This window comes from Balaenoptera acutorostrata, chromosome 16 (genome assembly GCF_949987535.1).
Source record: "Balaenoptera acutorostrata chromosome 16, mBalAcu1.1, whole genome shotgun sequence".
Lineage (NCBI taxonomy): Eukaryota > Metazoa > Chordata > Mammalia > Artiodactyla > Balaenopteridae > Balaenoptera > Balaenoptera acutorostrata.
Genome location: NC_080079.1, coordinates 42,531,563 through 42,554,683, shown reverse-complemented (window position 1 = coordinate 42,554,683; position 23,121 = coordinate 42,531,563). Strand labels below are relative to the sequence as shown.

The window sequence follows — 23,121 nt, the reverse complement described above, 5'->3', positions numbered from 1 at the left end:
AGAGATATGGAAGGCTAGGAGAGAGAGGAGAGATGTGAAATTGTGGTGGGTGGGAGAGCAAGCTAGTCAAGAAAGTCAGCCATGACCCCACTCTCAAGGAATCAAGGCAGGAAGTGCTAGGAGAGGAGCACACAGCACTATGGGAACATAGAAGAAAGGAAGACGAGGAAGGGAAGGGAGAGGGCAGTCCAGTGAAGTAAATGGCCTTGCCAAGCGTTTTCTAATACCATCCATCACCTGGAGCAGGAACAGTGCCAGCAGTGATACTCACAGTGCAATGAGCTATACACTTGTGTTTCTCCCAATCTATTTAAGCGGTGTCAAAAAATAAAAATGAAACCTAAATCAGCATTAAATTTTTAAATTAAATGGTATTAATAAATAGTTCACTCTTGCTTTAGCCAGTTGGCTGACTTTCCTATAGAACAGGGAGGTCAAGAAGATAAGTAAACTCCTAGGCGGGGCTTTTTGGCATTCAGAGGTGAATCTGGAAGGAGAATCTAATGACTGAATGGGGCATGTGCTTACAGACTGGCTAGTCCCCAAGGGCCATCTGATGGAACAATGGGACCGAGAGCAGGACATCAGGTAGCAAAACCACAGATTACTCGAATGGGTAGGAAAGTGTTGGGAATGCATGATTTTTTCCCCATACTCTCACAGCTTCTTAGAGGCCATCCACTGAGTGCCAGCCTTGTGCAGTAGAGTCTCTCACTGCATGCATTTCCCTCTTCCAAGAGACTCGTGTGGCAGGATGCATAGACTCATCTCTCTTTTGTAGATGCTGCCCCTGCACCCAGGACAGTTAGGGGACCTTCGGAGGACATACAAAAAGGAAGAGGACCAGGACCAGGAGCCCACATTTCCTAGGTGTCCACCATGGCCGGAGGTCTACAGTGCTGCACACATTCATGGGTTCAAGGATGGGATCTCATTTAATCCTCACAGACCCCTGCAAAGTAGGGATTATACCCCCATTTTACAGATAAAGTAACTGAGGCTAAGAGAAATAGAGTAAATAGCCAAAGTTGCTTGGCTGGAAAGCTACGGTGCTGGGACGTAATCCCAGGTCAATGCTTGGGGTCACAGCTCTGCCCCCAGATCCAGTTGCTGGCACCTGTGAGTTTCTTTAGGACAGTAGGTATGTAAGCATTTGTCATTTATAATACAGAAGAGCTGAAGAGTGCGGTGAGCTAGACAGCTTCAGTTTGATTCCCAATTCCACTACTCACTGGCTGTGTGACCCAGGGCAAGTTTCCTAACCTCTCAGTGCTTCAGTTTCCGCATTGGTAAAATGCGGATAATGAGAGTAGCATCTAACACTTAATTAGACCATATAAAGCCCCTAGAACAGTGGCTGGCACATGAGAAGCCCTGAGTAAGTATCGGCTATTGCTATTTTATTGTTTTTATTGTTGTTGTTGATAAAGATGATGCCAAAGTGAGTGGAGGAGCCCGTGAAGCTGCGTGGCGGAGGCAGTCATGGGGGAAAGCATCCTGAACTCTGCCAACCCTGGAAGCCCCAAAAGTCCACCTCAGCAGTGGCAGGTGTGAAGAGTGGAGAACTGTGCTTCTACCCACCACCCCAGGCCCAGGCACGGCTTCCCCAGCAAAAAGTGGTTTTGGTTTTGTCTGATGTTTGTTCTGAGTATTCAGACCCAGGTTCTCTTGAGCTCCTGTCCCCACAGAGTCTCCCACCCAGCTCCCCGGGGGAAGTGAACATGCCCATGGTCATGTCCTGGGCAAGTCCCTGCTGAGGCCTTGGCTTCCCTCAGGGGGAGACCAGAAGAGTGGGACTGGACTCCCGCCAGGCACCTGTAAAAAGGTCAGCCGTCTCTGCTGGGGGACACTTGTGAGTCTGTGGCCCAGCCAGTGTGAGGACACTTGCCTCTCATCCATGAGCCGTGGGTCCGTGTCTGCCCCTGGGAAGGCCCAGCCACCAGGGGAAAAGGCTGGGGGGTGGGCGCACCTCTGTACTGCTTATCTGCTCTCTGTGACCCTCACATTGTTTCCCTGGGGAGCGCCATACCTCAGGGCCAGGCCACCCTAGCACACTCTCAGGGTACCTTTGGGCCTGGCCAAAATCACCCAGGCCCACATATCCTGAGAGGGAACGCAAAAGCACTGGGTAAGCAAGGATGCTGGATCTGCGTTGGCAATCCCCTCAGAGCTTCACTCCCCTCTTAAAGTGCAAGTTCTGAGAGGGAGGGGATGGATTCTATACAGTTAGAGCCCGTCACCCTTTGCCATGTCCCCAGATGGGAGCCCTGCACAGCAGGCGGTTAAACTGGTCAGAAGCAGTCCCCAGTAACCTAATGAGTCCAAATAACCATAAAGCCTTCCTGTCTGTTGCAGCCTGTCTCCACAAAAATAAAGCTGCTGATTAGAACCTTCCAGAAACACCAAGGCCAGAGCCATCCAAAAGCTCATTCTGGTGAGCTTTTCCTGCCCCACTCTATCTTTTAAAAATTGCAAGAAATTTATCTTGGGATTTGAAAATTAGCACAGCATCTTTAATAAGAAATTTGCCGCTATCTTTAAAAAGCCATAAAAATATCCATTCCCATTTACCCAGAAATCTCATTTCTGAGATTGTAGCTTAAGGAAATCACCGAAAGTCAGGGGAAAAAAACAGTAATAGTTAAAGCTACCGACTGCAGATTGGACTAAAACATCTAAGTTGACTCTGGAAATGGCCTCCTGTCTGCCCAACACCAGGAGGATGGCTATATTTGTGCGTGGCTGTCAACGCCATGGCATCCTGTATGGATGTTAAAAATTATGTCTGTTTCCCAAGGAAAAACCAATAAGTGACAAAGGAACACAAAATGGCACGTGCGCCAACTGACATGAAATGTGCCTGCACATGGCCCAGAAGGAGGTGTGTGTAGGGATGCTGGGATTGCAGAGGACCCTCCCTCCCTCCTTCCTCTCTTTCTTTTTTTCTTTCACTCTCTCTCCCTTCCTTTAACTGGGGCCATTGGGTTTACTCTCTGTCCTCAAGGGGCAGGGACAAGAGCCCTTAGGAAAGAGAAGGAAGTGCCCTCAAACTGCTTCCCAGCTTCCCCCATTGCATCCAAATCCTTGCTCTTCTTCTCAGCCCCTGTCGAATCCGAACAGCAGTGAAATCGCATAATCGTCACCGTGGCGTTGTCATCAAAGCCGGAGTCATGCATGCGAGACCTCAGAAGCCCCTGCCTTGAGACTCCAGCTCCAGAGGGGCCCGCCTAGGAAGGTGCCATAAAACCATCACGTCACTGACGTGTCCTGGAGCCCTTGTCCTGAGCACAAGTCAGACGCAAGCCATACCGGCCTGTCTCGCTACGAGGAAGCACGTCAGATGGAAAAATAAAATTCCAGGGCCAAAGGAGGCACTGGTGATGGTATGTGAGGGAGTTATCAGAGCCCAAGGGGGTTTAGGGGCTCATCAGAGGCCAGGCTGTTCCCGGTAGGACTGGGAGAGGGCAGGCATCTCCCGGGCTCACTCTGGCCTTGGGAGGCCAGACTTGTACAGACAAATCCTCAGAAGGAGCGTACTGGGTTAGAGCCTGGGCACTAGGTTACCCAAACATCTGAACCACTGTCTGTTCCCGTGTAAAGTGGGGATTGAGACCTCGGCCTAGGAAGCCTTCACAAGCAGTAAACAAAAAGGCACCAACCGGAAGGGAAACATTAATTCATTAGGCCACATTGCATTATGAATTGTTATCAAGTCATCATGAAGAGAGTAAACACAAGTCACACACACTGACAGTATTCACAATAATTATAACCAACAAAGTTAGTATTCAAAGTGTGAAAGAATTCCTCTGATCTGCCATGGAAAAGATAAGCAGTCCAACGGAAAAATGAGCGAAAGACACACAGAGGCATTTTTCAAACAAAGAAGCTCAAATTACAAAGAAAGGAAAAATTGTTTAACCTCCAATGTACAAGAAAGTCACGATAAGAATGTGGAGCAATGGGAATCCTCTGCTGTGGGAATGTGATTAGGCCCAGCCGCTCTCAGAGACAGTCTGGCAACAGCCAATGAGGGATCTGGCAGCACCTAATGAGGGGATAAGCAGCTGCCCTATGATGGAGCACGTCCACCATTAGATGCGAGTTGTAGAGGAAACTTGTGCACAGGTACCCTAGGGTCCAGGGAATATTCACCCCCCATCGCCAAAACACAGAAAACTGGCAATGGTGCAAATAACCCTCAAAGGTAGACTACCTGCTTTTTAAATGTGGTCTATTTATTCGTTAACCAGAAAAATCTCAAAAACGTTGTTTTGAGCAAAAATTGGGAGAGAGTCACTTTAAAAAGAATATCTTTGATCTTATTTATATAAAGTACAAAAATAAGGAAAACTATCCAATACATTAATTTGAGATGCACACATAACAAGGATGCTAAGAGCCTAAGAGTTAATTTTACTCCTGCTATCTGTTTAAGATGTACCTAAAATGATGTTTGTACAGTAGGATTCATTGCAACATTGTTTCTAATAGCAAAAGATTTGAAATAACTTGTGTCCATCAGTTGGGGCTGGTTTAATAGATTAAGGCTCACCAAGTGTCACTGTGCAAAAGAGTAGAAAATGAAGAAAATAGGAAAACATATTTTTGTTTGTGTTTGCCTGCTCTTACTCACAGGAACCAGGATGAACATCTTCCCCATCCCAGGTTGTGCCTACTGTCCTGGCATAATTTAATCATACCTTTCCCTGTTGGTAAGGTCCTGGTTTGAACAATAAATTACACAGGTCATCCTAATCCAATCCATTTCTGCTTTGTCCTGTTAGCAAGGCTAGACTGCATTTCTTAGTCTCTCCTACAGTTAGGTTTGGCCACGAGAATGAGTTCTAGGCAGTGGAATGTAAGTGGAAGTTAAGTCACAACTCTCAGGCCTGGCCTATAATACCCCTACATGTGAGATCCTTTCCCTTCCAGCTGCCTGGGTGCCAATGCCAAAGGCAACCTCAGAAACCCTGAGCTGAACATAGCACAGCCCCTGGCAGCCTGGATCCCGGAGTGACTATGTGGACAACAGCTGCCCATCCCCCTCTCCCTGCCTCTGCTGCCCTCCTTTGGTGAGTAGAAGGAAACTGCTTTGTGCTTTCATCATTAGGCATTTGGGGGTCTATTATTTGTTACAGCAGTCACTGTAACTAATGCAATTGATTTCTTATTGAAAAAATAAATGTACAAATATATGTTACATGCTTCTTTATTTGTAGGATATATTTTACAGGGAAAATTATTTGAAATAGAGATCCTTAACCTATAGAATTACTGTGAAGACTGAAAAATAATGTATAGAAAGCCTTCTTTAGTGACTGGACAAGAGTTGGTGCTCTAAAATTTGTAGGGTTATTAATTTGTGTATTTGTTAAATTGAGGGCCATTGTCAGGGCTGAACACTGGACTGTCCCATCACTCTTTCCTGATGAAGACCCCCCTCCCCGGGATACCTCCAGTAGGTCCCAGAGCTTAGCTCTGCAGGAAGCCTTGGCAAACCTCTCACTGGAGTCAGGACTTGAGGGCCAGTGAGGGCCTTCCTGGTTCCTGGGACTGCAACTGCCCCTCACCTCCACCCACCTGGACAATACTCAGGCCCTGCGTGGGAGGCAATTAACTCCCTACTCCCTCACTTTTTATTTTCTTTTAAATTCTTAAAGTGTCCTTCTCGCCCTCTCCAATTATTAAAGTAATAAGTGCTCTTTGTATGGAATTGGGAAAACATATTAAGGCTCAAGGAAGAACATTAAGATGTCCACAATCCTACCCACCAGGAATATCCTCGGGGCTTCCTATGAAGTAAAGCACTGAGGGGCAGGGCCCAGCTCAAAGTGTGTGTGTGTGTGTGTGTGTGTGTGTGTGTGTGTGTGTGTGTGTGTGTGTGTGTGTGTGTGTGTGTGTGTGTGTTAAATGATGCATACACAGAATTTACCATCTCAACCATTTTTAAGAGCACAGCTCAGTGGAATTAAGTACATTCACACTGTTGTGCCACCATCACTACCCTTCATCTCCAGAACTTTTTCATCTTCCCAAACAGAAACTCTATACCTTCAACAATAACTCCCCATTCTTCCCTCCAACCAGCCCCTGGCAACCACCATTCTACTTTCTGTCTCTATGAATTTGACTCCTCTAGGGACCTCATGTAAGTGGGATCATACAGGATTTGTCCTTTTTGTGACTAGTTTATTTCACTTAGCATAATGTCCTCAAAGTTCATCCATGTCGTAGCATATGTCAGAATCTGCTTCCTTTTTAAGGCTGAATAATATTCCATGGTATAGATAGATGACATTTGTTTATCCATTCATCCAAATCCTGACTTTTAATCTGAGTGTTTTCTGTGAACTTTCCTCCCTTCTAACACTTACTGGGACCCTGAAAGCTATTTCCTCCCTCTCAGTTCACAAAAGTCTCAAAGAAGGTGCAAGAGCAGGAAACAGAGATTCGAATAAGTGCCTGCAGGGCAGGTGGGGCAGGCGGAGAGCAGAGGCTCTGAGTGGGAAGAAAGGAGAGGCGAGGGTCGGCTGGAGTCATTGGCAGACAGGATGGAGGTGGATGGGTGACTCTCCCGTGACCTGGGCCTACAAGTGACCCACTGCCCAATAGTCCTGGACACCTAGAGGGGCTGGGAGTGAAGGAAAGACCCTGTCCCTGAAAAGGGGACAGGAACTGAGCAGGGGATTGCCTCAGGAACCTTCCTAAGAAAGACAGAGGTGGACACCTGACCTCTCTTCAATTTGCACAGATCTAGGGCCAAAACCCTCTGGCCAGCTCTGGGTGGGTTAATTGAAAAAGGCAGTTAATATGGGGAATAGTGAAATAAAACCACTCATACAATTTATAGCTTCTTAGCTTCTTTTTTTTTTTTTTTTTTTTTTTTTTTGCCATGGCTAGTGGCTTGCAGGATCTTAATTCCCCGACAAGGGATCAAACCCGTGCCCCCTGCAGTAGAAACGTGGAGTCCTAACCACTAGACTGCCAGGGAATTCCCTACAGCTTCTAACTGAAAGCACACTTAGTAACTACACTTTGATGTAGGTTCCAGGCCCTCATTTGAGAATGAGCCACTGGGTGGAATTCTGTATCCGCTTTTTTTTGCATAAATTATATCCATAATGCAGGGCTTTGATTTCCAGCTTGGTTTCCTTTAAAGTGGAGCCAAAAATGACTTAAGGGCCGAGTCCCCACACCTGGGTTTTCTTGACCGTCATAGCTGCCTTGCCCATATCTATTTTGAGAGCAATATTTATTAAAATGACTCACCTTGTCAAGTGTTTCCAAAGCATTCAATTTACATATCGTAGAAACATGATTCATTCTTATTTCCCTCATATCTCATTGGTTTGCACCATATTTAATTAGATTGCATCCTTATTATAACAAGTGCTACTGGCATAAACAAGATTGGGAATAAAACCACAGACTCCTAGGGGCAGCTCACCATGCTTTCAGGGGGCATGGTGAGCCCCAGGTGAGTGAGTTACAGCCCACACACATCTGTGTAGGTCACAAAATTGGGATCTTTTTCAATAGCAACTATTAATGAAATAATACTTGTAAAGTGCTTAAACTACTGCTGACTCATACTAAGCCCTCTGTAAATGTTAGCTATTATTACTGTCATCGGTTTCACACCTTTTGAGCATTTCTCACAGGCTGTCCTCTAGAGGCCAAGAGCAACTCAAGAGGCAGAAGCAGGACTCTAGAGGCAAGACTGGGGAAAGGAACCTGAACATCCCCAAATTAACAGTGTAAGCACAAAACAAGTCTTCCAAACAGCACCAGCAAAAACAATACAAGGTACACACGATTCATGGACATATTAATGTGTAGCTTATAAAAGTTTGCTCCACAATACCTGGGTTCAAGAAACACTTCTTTATTTTTAAAATAAAAATTTCTAAAGCGAAAAATAGAAAAATTGTTTTTGAACAAGTCATACCTGAACACATCCCGTGACACAAGCCCAGTACCAGGCACCAGCATCCATGCTATTCCCTCCAAGGTCCAGCTCTGCCCACTCAGGACTGAAACACAAAGATGAGTGGCTTCCCCATGGGAATGGCCCAGCTTTTTCCAACACTCAGTGGCAGCTTCCCCTTCCTGGGCTGGGGTGGGAAACCCTCTAGGGAGAGCACAGCTGCAAAAGGAAAAAGCCACACACTCAAAAACCACAACAAAGAGACATCAGGTCATGTTTTCTGTAATTACTCACTTTTTTTCACACCCTCCCTCCAGTCTCTGCAGGTCTGGTGTTACTTGGCTGGGGCTGAGCCTCTGCCCAATGCTGCCCCGAGGTGTGGGTAGGAGAGGTGGGAATGCTGGATGTCTTCCTCGCAAGTCCACACCAGCCACCACAAGAATTATTTTCTCATAAAGACTCACCCTGTTACACAAGGTACAGAGAGGGAGTGTACAACACAGAGGGACAGGGCAGGAAGGGTGCTGGAAATCAGAACACTTGGAAAGCCATCTCTCTACTCCCTGACTACTGGAGATCCCTAGAGGGAACAGCCCTTTGGGCCAGATGCAAAAGAAAAGAGGGCATTTCTGTGTTGGACAGGCTAAAAGGCTTAACGGTGGGTGGGCTCATGCTTGGAGGGACAGATGAAAGAACCAGGAACAACGGGGATTTGCATTAGTGAGAACTTTCTCTGTTATCAGTGACTAAAACTGAATTCAGGTCAGCTTAGGCAAAAGGGAATCTATTGGCTTACGTACCTGAAATATCCAGTGGGGGATCTAGTTTCAAGTACGGCTGGATCCAGGGACTCAAATAATAATATCATTCTCTATCTTACTAGCATTCTCTCTTCACTTTCCTTTTCTTGACTCATCTTACATTTGTGTGTTGACCTTTTTTTTCTTCTGCAGATGGTCTACACTGTCAAGGAAGAAGCCAGTAGCCCAGGCTTATATCATCCCAGTTTGGCAAGACAAAGAGAAAGAGACATTTCCCTAATAGCACACAGATTGGCTTGGATCTCATGTCCATCCCTTGAGCCAACCCCTGATACCATGGTGATGGGAGCACTAAGACTGGGCAAGCCTAGGTCATGCGCCACCAATGTGGCCAGAAAGGGGAGGGACACTCTGACACATAGTCCCACCAGAACTATTTCTGCAGGAGACAGAGGAGGGTGGTTCTTGTGCAGACAAGAAAAAGTCTTTCTGCTACAACTGTCCAAGTTGTTGGAATGGTAGAAACAAAGTCCAGAAAATGGAAACATATAGCTAGAGCAAAGCATTCTTGCTGGGAAAAGCAGAAAATGAGATGGAAGGTAGATCAGGGCCACCCCACAGAGGGCCCTAACATGCCATGTAGGGCTTATCTTCTCAATCCCCTTTGCCTTCCATCAGAATCATCTCTGGATGCAAGTCAACCACAAAAAAACAACCCAACTAAAAAACGAGCAAAGGACTTGAATAGACATTCAAAGAAGGTATACAGTTGACCACAAGCACATGAAAAGATGCTCAATATCACGAGAGAAATACAAATCAAAACCACAATGAGATGGCATGCATGATCTGATTTTACATTTAAAAAAAAAATATATATATATATATATATATATATATACTTTTTCTGAATGAAATAACAATAACATTTTCTCCCCCTTCTGGTTCCCAAGTACCAAAAAAGAAAGTGCAGGCAACATTTCCATCATAAACACTATTTACTGAGCACATGCCATGTGTTTGGCTTTAGCAAAAGCATTTAACACTGATTATCTAATTTATCCTTATAGAATCCTTGTGACAGAGAGAGTATGCTTACCCTCTGAAGATGAAGATCTTTGGCAATTTCCTCCAAGCTTACATGGGTGATAAACGGTAAAGGGAGGATTTGAATCTTGGATTCCCTGATTCCAAAGTTAAACCTTGACAACTTCAGCAAAATCTTTTCTACTGATAAATATCAGACAATCTCACACATATTAATCAACAAAAGCAAATATTATAATATAGTTAAATATATTTATGATAATCTATAAAATGATTTAGGTATTCAACCAAGTGAAATATTAAGTTATCTCGATTCTTGCCAAACTTCTGTAAAATCTTTAGTAACTTGATAAGGCACTGAAAAGATGCAGCAGCTTCAAAGTTAAAGATATGGCATTTGTAAGTGCAATTATGCCCCCGAATTGTACCCAGGTTAGTCTATTGTGGTCTACAGAATTTTTCTTCTGAGCTAGTATCAAGTCATCAAGAGACAAGCTGGGTTCTCACGTGATTGCTCGTAGGTAGAATGAGCACTGAATGTTTCCACACCTGGGTGAGGGTGTGGAATCAAGGGGACTAACCCAATCTCACCCTTGTGCACCCAGAACCTAACCAATAGAGCATGTAACAGGGAGGTTCTGTCTATGGACTCCTTTAGGAAAATAAACCACAGCAGCGGTCCCCAACCTTTTTGGCACTGGGGACCAGTTTCGTGGAAGACAGTTTTTCCATGGAAGTAGGTGGGGTGGATGGTTCAGGCGGTAATGCGGGCGATGGGGAGCAGCAGATGAAGCTTCGCTCACTTGCCCGCTGCTCACCTCCTGCTGTGCGGCCTGGTTCCTAACAGGCCGTGGACTGGTACCGGTCCGTGGGTCCAGGGATTGGGGACCCCTGAACCACAGTATAGAATGTCTCAGATTAAAAGAAATATAAGTATACTTACAAATAGCTGAAGATAAATAAGTTCTATCTGAACCTACTATGAAATATGGAAGATTACTGCTGATAATTTGAAAACGCAGAAATAATTTTGAGCTCTTGAATGTAAGTGCTAACTACATAAAGCTTATATAAGTGGTAAGTTTTAAACTAAATGTTCGCTCTCTTTCCTAATGCTAGCACCAAAAAAAAGAGTTAACCTGTAATATACGATTGTTAAAAATGCATTGACCATGGGTAACTTCTTTGTATGAATGTTCAACCTCATGAATTAAATATATTCTAGGATAAGAGATTTGTACAACTATTTCGTGGGTTTAATGAGCACACGAGCTCTGGGGACCTTTGATAACAACTAGAAATGTTAACTGAAACTTAAATGCACTGTCTTTTGCCAAGAGTGCAGCATCTCTTAAATACTCACACTGGTTGGTAACCTTTGAAGCAACTAATACCCATCTTTTTAGACCAGTAGTGCACATAAGTCACCATGTTCTTTACATTACATCTTCATTCTTTAGAAGACCTTAGAAGTGGCAATCAATAAGGAAGGTGGGTCAAATAATTCTGTTATCTTGAAAATGAGTAAGTATGAAGACATTCTGTTACTTTTTCAAATCTTGGCAAGACCAAATGCCAGATATTGGTAAAAATGTTAATAGAGCAGCTCTGCAAACTAGGTCTCAAGTTCAACTCACAAAACCCGCATATTCATATCTTTTCTCCCTAAAGAAATCAAGTCTATTAATTACATGCTGATAATCACCTTTCTGGACAACCTAAAATAATTTCATTCTAAATGAGTATCTCCTTTATCATCTCAGGCATCAATTTTGCCATCAGTCAAATTGTATTAAAAATTCATATGAGATGGAGGAAAGTAAGGAAAATGAAGTTAAAGTACTCTAGAGTAAATGATTTGTTGTTTTGTTTGCTGTGGAGTTTATCTTTGGTTAGGAGACCATGGCTGAAAGAAACATAAAAATAGAAATAAAATGGAATTTTAAAAATAGGGAATAAAATACTAAAAAGGGAATAAAATTTTAAAAATGGAAAAAAATACATATAAGTTTCTAAACTAGCCAAATCAAATTTTATTTTGAAGGTGCACCTATAGTAGTGCACGTTAATGGGGATGTGTGTTAATGTATTTAATAGCAAATTGGGATTATTTTTGGAACACTCATGACCCATTTTCTCTCCATTAATCTATTGAATTCCTGAAACTACTGTGACAAATTGCCACGCTCTGGGTGGCTTAAAACAGCAGAAATTTATTCTCTTACAATTGTGGAGACCGGCAGTCTGAAATCAATGTGTCAGCACTGTAGTTCCTTGTGAAGTCTCTGAGGAGCATCTGTCCCATGCTACTCTCCACTCTCCTAGCTTCTGGCAACTGCCTGCAATCTCTGGTGTTCCGTGGCTTGTAGCTGCGGAACGTCAGTCTCTGCTCCAGCTTCACATATCCTCCCCCTGCGTTTCTCCTCTTCTGTCTGTGTCTTTTCCTTTTCTTATAGGGACACTTGTCATTGGACTTAAGACTCACTAACTCACCAGCTAATCCAGGATGAGCTCATCTTGAGAGCTTTAACTTGATTAAACCTGCAAAAACCCTCTTTCCAAATGAGGTCACATTCACAGGTACTGGGGGAAAGACTTGGACATATCTTCTTGAGGGCTACTATTAAATGTACTACAATTAAGCAGGTAATACCAAAATAACTGATATAAGTAATTTCTTTTCAATATTCCATTCAAAAAGATTAGGAAAAGAAAACCCCTTGCATTGAAGTTTACAGGATAAACAATCATTTTCATAAATGGGCTAGAACTATTTATGATTTATACATTAGCATAAAAGCACTTTTCAAGTGGTGTCGAATTTGTTTAGACATATTCTTTAAGAAATAGTTGTGTTATATTCCATTTTGTTGTATTGGTTTGCATGTGTGTCTTTAAATCTGCTAGTACATATATATTTTTAATTGTGCAAAGGCAACTATCAAGAGGCCTTTAATCAACCAGAATTTTTTTTAAGGAAAGAGGGTTGTGAACAGGAAATAATAACATAACCATAGCCATGGCAATAATAAAACAAAACATAAAAAATCATACAAGAAGCAAGATAGGAAAGACACTTTGATATAACAGGCAAGCAAGAAATACCAAAGGAAATGAAAATAATTAATGGTTTCTAGAATTCAGAAAACTCCATAGAGAAAGAAAAAAGAAAATAAACAAAAAACAACCCTTGAATTAGAAGTTGCTAGCATTGGTTATTCCTTTTCTGTCACTTTAAATCCTCGTGGTTTCACCTCTTATTCCACCCAGGGCTCTGGCAACAAGCTCACATAGGCTTGGAGTAGTTTGGAGCAGGTACAGCTACTTCCCGCCCAGAGATTTTTTGATGTTCCAGCCAGTCTGTACCCTGGGAATGTACTTAGCCATCACTCATGAACAAGCTGGGATTGTTAGACAGTTAATGCCCCTGGGACAACACTTGACCAGTGGAGAACAGGAATCAATTGATAAACCAATGCTCCTTTCTTCCTTGAACAGCTATTTCTGAGATACATTTTATAAGCCATTTAGGAAGGTCCTTTGAGATCAAGCAACAAATCAACTATCACTATGGGCAACTTAAAAACACATTCTTTTATTGGCTATTTCACTGCCCTGATCTCACTCTTGCTTCCTGGCCTCAAATTCCCAAATTAATTTCTCAAGAATAAACTTTTGTCTTGGATCTTGCTTTCAGGAAAACCTAGGCTAAACATTATCTTTTCATCTGGTTTATGAAATGAATTACCATTACCATTGGTTGTATATTAAAATAAACCTAAATTTTGAAAATGGTTTGTTTGGAAATTCATGTACACTGACTTAAATGATGAAGCTTTATTCTAGCTTAATTTTGTTCCTGAGTAAGGTAATAATAATAATAATTATTATTATTATTAATAAAATAATAATTAAAAGGCTATTATATCTAGTTTTGTTCAGACAGAAGTTGTTCTAGGAAACTCAAGTTAATAAAAGTTATATATCTTTAATTAAATGTTTACTCTCTTCTTTATCTAATTTGATATTGATTATTTACATTGTTTTTAAGAGTTGTTCATTTACTTCTAGGCGACAAGAAGAAGAAATGTGATATGTAGCAGGACAACAACTGTTACATTTTATAATATGGAGCAATCTATTTATATTATAGAGATTAAAAAATATTTGTAGCAGGTATTGTGCTGGGTATTAAGAATGCAAGGATGAGCAAGACACTCCTGAAGAAGCTTAGTAATGTGGAACATTTGGTCAAGTAAAGAAGAATCTGGGAGCACAGGAAGAGAACCTAAAGAGGATTTGGTGGTTCAAGGACTATTTCACGGAAGCCTTGGTTTCTAAACTGAGAGGTAAAATTTCTGATGGAATTAATATTTTTAGAAAACCACTGACATGATAAGCTAAATAATTGTCTTCTTATTAACTTCTAATATATTCAGAGATAAGGCAATTAACCTGGGCATTTAATTGTGTTGAATTAAAATTTTCAGGGGTTTTAAGAAAGATCATTGTCAGATTTCATGTGTAAATCAGAGTCCAATAGGAGAGATAAAACTTGGCATACTGAATTTTTGGTGAGACGATTTTTCACTAATTCTTTCTTTTCCTTAGCTTAATTACTTTCTTGGTAATTTCTAACATTTTGTTTCAAGGATCATGCTGAGAACAGACTGTCACTTCAGAACGTGATCTGAAGTTCTAAAAAATAACATTAATTTCCCTACATCAGATGGTTTATAAAGTCTTCTCCATTTTTCCATTTCCTAATTTATAATAGCCTTATGACTTTTACTACGTAGAAAATTTAACTGTAGAAAATTTAACTAATCCACATCATATTTGATTACAATCTTTCCCTCATGAGCTTGATATATTTGTTATTTGTATTTAAAATAATTACTTTAATATGGTCTTTTTTCCCAAACAATTTGAAAACTGGTTCTTTGAAAACTTCTGTATTTTTCTTGTAATATCATAATTGTAAAGAGACAAATGTATTTCATGTAACGGGCCTCTGCGTGTCCTTTGGATGAGGGCAGATGATCGAACACTTCTAGTTTTTCTCTTAGTCACAAGGAAAAAGAAAAAGCCAATTTGGTAACATTCTGTCATCTGTTACTCCTAGCTTTATTGGTCCTCTAGGATAGTGGACCTCAGTGGCAGAAAATTTGGCTTCCTCTTTGACCTGCCAATGCTTAGATTCTCCTCTGGTTCTTGTCAACAACTAGATGTCCAGCATTTTTTTCTCTCTTTCTCTCTCTTCATCTCTTTCTCCTTCTCTCACTCCTTCCCTCCCTACCTTACTCCCTCTCAGCTTCTTTGCTTAAAAGGAAGAAATCAAGGCAGTCTTTGCTACAAGTTGCTCTCCCGTAAAGGTCAGAAGAAGTAAAATTTCAAGTTTGGCCTCAGGCCTAAGCCATGTTGTACTTGTCAGTTCTTTTCCAGAAAAAAATCTGCATTGAGATTTGAGCAGCTATGTCTCCTATGTTGTTTCAGTTTTTGAACATATATTTTATTTGACAAAACTCTGAAGGGGAGGATGGGTGAGAATTAGGCCCTAAATGTCTAATGCAGTATGATAAAAGAAGTAGATTCATTAGTTTGGTAAAGGAGATCTACACAATTAATCAAAAAAATTTTTTTGAATATTTTTTCTGTGCCCACTCCTATGTTATGCACAGTGTAGTTAATAAAACTGTCAAAACATAATCCAGACACTGGCTTATAATCCCATTTGAAAAGGAATGGCAAACAACAAAAGCACATTCAGGTTGATGCTGAGCTGAAGTTAAGGGAGTTTTTCACCAAAGTTTGATTTCTGCTGAGTCTTGAAAAAAAAATGTTCTGGAAAACTAAGATGGAGAAACTGGTTTGACTTTCATTTAAAATGCAAATCTAGCCTCCTTCAAATGAAAGTTTGATTTTGAAATATTAAGTATGTAAAATATGATCGCAAAAAGAAATACATGAAATATTTCATTGGCTGATATTTAATTGAGTCCTCGGGGAAAATGCCTTAAGTTAACGTTATGAAATCTACTCCTCTATACTTGCATGCATTAGAAGTCTCCAATTAACTGCCATTAATTAATCATGAACTAGTTAAAAATTAGTTTGTTCTAGAAATGTAATATAGTACAGAGTGGTCTTTGAGAATGTTCATTCTGCTATGATATTTCTAAGAAATTTAGGATGGGGAAATATCAACATCTAAAGTTTTGTGTTTTTTTTTAAATTTATTTATTTATTTATGGCTGTGTTGGGTCTTCGTCTCTGCGCGAGGGCTTTTCTCTCTAGTTGCGGCAAGTGGGGGCCACTCTTCATCGCGGTGCGCGGGCCTCTTCACTATCGCGGCCTCTCTTGTTGTGGAGCACAGGCTCCAGACGCGCAGGCTCAGTAGGTGTGGCTCACGGGCCTAGTTGCTCCGTGGCATGTGGGATCTTCCCAGACCAGGGCTCGAACCCGTGTCCCCTGCACTGGCAGGCAGATTCTCAACCACTGCGCCACCAGGGAAGCCCTACATCTAAAGTTTTATTTAGTGAAAAGCAGATATAAAATTTCAACCTAATTTTCTGGATTGTTGGATGATATTTTATGTCTGTTTCAGATCAGTTACTTATATAGAGAAAATAAATATTTCCTTTATCTTACTAATAATCATTGTGGATCAAGTGGTAGAAAAACGTCCTACTACCTGTGAGTAATAAGAAGTTATGTAATAACTAAAAGTAGGTTGTATGAGCCCCACTTGAAATAATATAAGGTTGGGCCAAACACATTGCTTGCTGTTGGTTAAGCCGCTTCATTAGAAGAGTGCAGGGACCACAGAGGAATAGAAAAAAAGTCCAAGTTACTACATTTTTTAGGGATAAATTGGTTTTGCCAAATATTTTCATGCAAGAGAAAATGCTCCTCATTATTTCTCTTACCAAGTACAATTTTTCTGGGATTCTGGAGGTTATCCCTCAGATGTGGTTCTCAACTTTGGCTGCAATTAGAATCACATGGAGAGATTTTAAATTACATGCCCAGGCTGCACCCTAGACCAATTAAATAACAATCTCTGCATATGGGACCAAGGCATCGGTACTTTCTGAAGTTCCCTGATGAGTCCAATGTGCAGCCAAATTTGAAAACTAGCCCTTTGAGAGTATGAGTGTTCCCTCAATTAACAGTCATTTAGAACAGTTCTCAATACTGTCTCCAAGGGGTTTTTAAAAAAATACTTTGAGAAGCAAAGCTACCTGACTTAACTTCACACATGTCCTGAGGACACTGCTTCCTCTAACTTACTTTCACCCAGAGCAGAGATTTATTTTCCTACCACAAACAGAGGACCACTGAAAATGTTAAAACACTAATGTGGTTAACAAAACGGGCTTCAGTGTGCAGTAAACCTTGACCTGGATTCCTTAATATTCCCCTCAACGTGCCTAAATTTTAGACACACTTTTTTTCTGACTATAGACCCCTGACATCCCTTTTCTTAGAGCACTTACTTTAGAAAACTTGCAATTGTAAGTTCTTTCCCCGACTCTTTGGAATATATGTAAATCATCTCCCAGCTTTTCTCCAGTTTTACAACCCAGGAAATGTCTTTTTCAAGGACGTGGGGACTTGTTTCTTTGAAATGTAAGCATTGAGGGAGATAGCACCCCTATTTTCCAGTCTCTGTAAGAGGGTAGGAGCCTAAATTCAGTAAGTAACAATTAAGCACAGTTGTCCTGACCACAGAGAAGAACATTTGCAAACTCAGAAATGTGCTCAATACATCCCGATAATCAACCCTTCCCCAGTCTCCCCAACATCTTCAGGATTTTTCCACTAGCTCACTCAGTGCTTAAAACCCTCCTGCTTTTTGCTTCACTGAAGTTGAGTTCAGTCTCTCTCTCTCTCATATTGGAATAGTCTTGAACAAATCTTCCTTGCCTGTGTAACTTGTTTGGGACAATTTTTATTTCGACTACCTGTATTTCACATCTACTCCGTCACTTACTAGCAGTGAGATACCAGGGCAAAGTGATTCAACTCTCTAAACTTTCTTCAGCAAAACAGAAAGAAAACGAGAGTACTAATTACCTCATAGGGTTGTTCTGAGAATAAATTGTATCAGTTAATGTTCCTAAAGATGGGTTTCAGTCATGTACTTTCACAAGCCAAGGCATGTGAGGGCAGAAAGATGGATTCTCAAAGCAAAATCTGGGTGCTCTTGCCAGGAGAAATGAAGCATGGGCAGACAAAAAAATGTAATGCTAGTTGTTGTTGATGCTGTCGTTATTATAATTACTGCCAGTAGGGAGCAGTTATTTGCCCAGTCTAAATAAGAACACCTTCTTCCATCACAAGTCTTCATTACAGTTAATCACGTAAGCATAAGTACAACTATATATAATCATCAACTATATATAATTTTCTGGCTATTTAAACCTCTGTTACATTGAAATAAGTAGTTCAAGAAATTGAAAGTGACTGAAAATCCAGTTGTACTTTTTAGTTATAATGACACTTGGAAATGTCCAAGAGGAAGCCCTGGTGCACAGGTCAGAAGCTCTTTGTTCAAGCACTACCTTTGTCATTCACTGTCCATGTGTGCTTAGAGTGAAATAGTTCTTCTTACCTTCTTCGATGTCTGTATTTTTAAACTTTTTTTTCTCCAATGGTTTGCTGGAACTTCTCTGCTGCATTTCTATACTCCCACAAAGGTGTTCTTGTCTGTGGGCGGTTGTCAAAATTGATGTTACTATGGAGAGATGATAATGGAAAACTTGTGTCATCTTTGCTCATAATTCCCATTTCTTAAGTGTAAGCTGTGCCTATGACTTCTTTTCAAAGAGTACAGAGTGGAAAGAGAGATAAATAATTTTACAGTAAAAAGAACCTGACAAACACTTCTTCGTCTAGATAAACAAGGACAATATCATCAGTAATAAATCATGTTCATAGTATGTACCCTTGATATGATATAATGTTTTGGACAGAACCAAATGTTTGCTAATCCCCTTGATATGATATGATGAAAATGGCATTGTAACCTCTGTGGTCTCCCTCTAATAACCCATAAGTTCAGTATAATTATGAGTGATGGAAGAAATCACATATTGTGGTATGGGGAAGTCATTCTGGCTTATACATGATTTAACTTAAACCTTATTCTAATTAAAGCAGCCTGTTTTGTGGCCAATTAAGCATGCATTGTACATCGGCTTTAAGCATTAAAGAAAATAACATATTTTAAAAATCAAAATGGAGAACTATGGTTTAGTCATCCAAAACTATTATCAACCAATCCTTGCTTAACAACACCCTTACTTCTTGCCAGCTCCAATCCCAATTCTTGACAAACAACTTATGTAATTTCAAGGCTTTTGCGTTCATAAGCATCCTCTTTTTTGTAATTCAGCGGAACATAATTCAAATGCTTCTTGAATCTGTGTCTCCAGGGATATAGCTCTCAGTTCGGCTCAAATAAAACTCTTTTCTATTCCTATTATAGACTGTTTATTGATTATTTCCATCAACATGAAGAAAACATCAGATAAATTCATATAGAGGGGCATCCTAAAATGAGGAGTACTTTTCAAAACTGTCGAGGTCATCAAAAACAAGAAAAGTCTGAAAAACTATCACAGCCTAGGGAGGAATGACAACTAAATGTAGAGGGATATCCTGGATGGGATTCTGGAAGAGGTAAGTACATTAAGTAAAACCTAATGAAATCTGAATAAACTATGGAGTTTAGTTAATAATAATGTACCAATATTAGTTCATTAATTTTAACAAATATACAATATATATAACTTACTTTAATAAGGACAACTGAGTGCAGAAATATAGGGAAACTCTTTAATATCTTCTCAATATTTCTGTACTTCTAAAACTGTTCTAAAAAAAGTCTATTAATAAAAAATCTTTAAATGCAATTCACATTAATGCAGTAAAGAAAAAATATTATCTCAATAGATGTAAAAAGACATTTTAAAAATTCAACATCAATTCTTGGTAAAAACTATCATCAAACTAATACAAAAGAACTTTCTCAACCTATAAACCGAATTTACAAGGAAAAAAAAAAATTAACATCATACTGAATAGTGTGGCAGGCTGTATGCTCTCCTCCTAAAATCAGCAACAATTCAAAAATGTCTTCACTCACCACTTTTATACCACTTTTATTCAACATTACAGTAGAGGTTCTAGTCAATGTAATATGGCAAGAAAAAGAAATAAAAGACATCCATATAGAAACAAAAAAAGTTACACTATATTTTTATAAAAAATCTTATAGAATCTATTTTAAAAATCTACCAAAAAAAACCTACTTGAACTAATATGAGTTTAGCAAGTTTGTGGAATATTAAATTAATTTACAAAATTAATTTTATTTTTATATACTAGCAACAATCAGATATCAGAATTTAAAAATACCATTCACAAAACAGCACACTTTAGCAATGAAGATATAATGATGACAGATAAGCACATGACAAGATGCTTGATATCATTAGTCATAAGGAAAATGCAAATTAAAACCCCAATGAGGGCTTCCCTGGTGGCGCAGTGGTTGAGAATTTGCCTGCTAATGCAGGGGACACGGGTTCGAGCCCTGGTCTGGGAAGATCCCACATGCCACGGAGCAACTAGGCCCGTGAGCCACAACTACTGAGCCTGCGCGTCTGGAGCCTGTGCTCCGCAACAAGAGAGGCCGCGATAGTGAAGAGGCCCGCGCACCGCGATGAAGAGTGGCCCCTGCTTGCCGCAACTAGAGAAAGCCCTTGCACAGAAACGAAGACCCAACACAGCCAAAAATAAATATTAAAAAAAATAGATAAATAAAAGATTACTATTAAAAAAAAAAAAACCCAATGAGATACCACTACACACACGTTTTAGAAGGACTAAGTTTTACTACACCTGGTATTAGTTAGGATGTGGAGCAACAGGAACTATTATCAACTTCTCATAGGGTAAAATGACACAAACACTTTGGAAAAGTTTTGTATTTTTCTCAAAAAATTAACATACACCTACCACATGTTCCAGCCATTTCACTTCTAAGTGTTTACACAGATACCTAAAAGTGCGTGTTCATAAAAAGTCTTTACACCAATATTCATAGCAGTTGCATCTGTAATAGCCAAAAACAAAAAACAACCTGAATGTGCATTATCAGGTGAATAGATGAATTAACTTTTATATCCATACAATGGATTACTATTTAGCAATGAAAAGAATAAAATATTGATACACAGTATAACATGTATGATTCTTAAAATAATTATGCTGAGTAGAAAAAAGTTAAGACCAATGAGTACATAAATTTTAAAAAATACAAAGCAATCTATAATTACTTGGGGATGGAATGAGGCATGGAAGTGTGGAAGGCAGGGATTACAAAGGGGCAACATTTGGGTGTGATAGATTATTGATTATTATAAAAGTTTTACATGTTTTTGTAAAAATTTAGCAAATTGTATGATTTAAATATTAAAACATTGTTTAAAATCTAGTAATAGTATTTATGGAGTAGAGATCAAGTAAATAAAATCACTCCTTTTAAAGAGAAGATAAATTGAGCAGGCTGGAACCAAATCGTGTGCAAGCAATTTTCTTGAATAAGTATCAAATTCTCAAGGTTGACTCCAAGCTGTGGAAATGCTAAGCCCTAAGATTCCTATAATTATCTCTTTGTTCCATAAGTGATTCTTCAAATGACAGAATATTTATCACATTTGAACTTTGCCTGCAATTTAGTTCAAAATGAAAATTAACCTGGCAAATGTAGTTAACATTTATGGGTTATTAATTAGCTTTGCAGAGAGAGTATGCTTATTTTAAAAGGCTGGCTTAAAACACGGTTTGCGTTAGATGTGAAAATCAAAAAGATTCCAGCCGCAGATTCATTTGCTTAACAGGATTTTCTGGAACAGGATATCACCTCTTCTTTTGAAATGATTTCTCATCTGTCTTCAAGCAACTTAGAACTCAAAATGTCCTTGTGGGGCTAATTGGATAGGGGAATGGGGAATGCAGTCAATAGTGGAATCATCCAAACCAGACTTGTATGAAATAATAACAGAATTATAATATAAACATAAACATATCTGAAAATAAATGTTTCTTATAATGAATACAGATATGTTATTTTTAAAATGTGAAAACTAAATTTTTGTTTAATTAAATATTAGAGCCACAACATAATAGTCTCAGTGAATTGGCTTGTTAGAATTCAGGATATTGGGGAGTATTTTTATTTTTTCCTATAAAACAACTTCCCACCAGCTCACTTTATTAAAAAATTTTATGTGGCAGGAAGATTCAGAGAGTTGAGTTGTGAGGACCAAGAGCTTCCTCTCATAACCTATGTGCATTGATAACATAATTCTGAGACAAAAGTAATTACACTTGAGAATGTAGGTACCAAATAGATTATGAACATAAAAATATTAAAAATTATGCCTTTGGTTTCTTCACCATTGAGTAGTAAAAAATAAAATCTGGCGTAAAAAAATTAAGTGGAATAAGAAATTGCCTACTCTTGAAAATGAGAATTTAATTAGTACATTTATCATGAGTTTTTCTATTGTGCTTGGTATTAAACTATTAGTAAAAAGTTAATGAGAATTTAGTTAAACTGCATTAAATCTGTGTTTTGCACTCTATAAAATATTATAAGGACCTATCTGAACACTGTGCTACAGCCAGTTTTCCAATGGCTAATCCATGCCATAAATATTCACTTCAGTAGTTATTAAAGAACTAACAAAGATAAAAAGAGAATTTGAAATGACTAAATCCTTCAATAATTGAAAACTGCTATATCTTTACAAAAAATATTAACTAATTTAACTGACAGTAATAACTTCAAATGTATACATTCTCCATAATAAAAATTCTGAATTTTTTGAGAAAAATGAATTCAATTATCTGCCTCAAAACCATTTTTTTGTTGTTGTTATTGTTTATTTTTTAGTAATGCCAGATCCATGTAAATGCAAAATTCAAGTTTTGGTTTTGGAAATTTCTGGAATTTTATTCCGAGTATTTTCATCTGTGGTTGGTTGAATCCCCAGATGTTGAACCAATGGATATGGAGGGCCGACTATACAGTTAATTCTGGGGAAATATAAATAATTTCTCTACCTCATGATATGATAATTTCAGACAATTTGTAGGTAGAGTTTTGCAAAGGAGAAATTTGATATATAAAAATGTTGCTTTAATTTGACAATCTCAGTTGCACTTTATGTTTACATATCATTAAATCACATGGGTTAATTATGGACATTTTCAACCAAGTTGAAAACTTTGTGGTCTTACTCTATTTTTATTAAGTCCAAGAATACCTGATAAAAAGAGTTAGCTTAGAAAAGCTGAAATCCCCAA

General features: G+C 39.4%; 1 long non-coding RNA gene across 1 annotated transcript in view; it reads right to left on the bottom strand.

Annotated features, from left to right (window-relative positions):
* Positions 1-7,957: 7,957 nt before the first annotated feature.
* The window catches only part of LOC130705073 (uncharacterized), a 264,956-nt gene continuing 249,792 nt past the window's right edge, over positions 7,958-23,121 (bottom strand). The window contains exons 6-7 of the long non-coding RNA XR_009005724.1: positions 18,356-18,478; positions 7,958-8,149 (exon numbers count right to left, since the gene is read on the bottom strand). This is a non-coding gene — a long non-coding RNA (uncharacterized LOC130705073). The remainder of the gene's footprint in view (positions 8,150-18,355; positions 18,479-23,121) is intronic.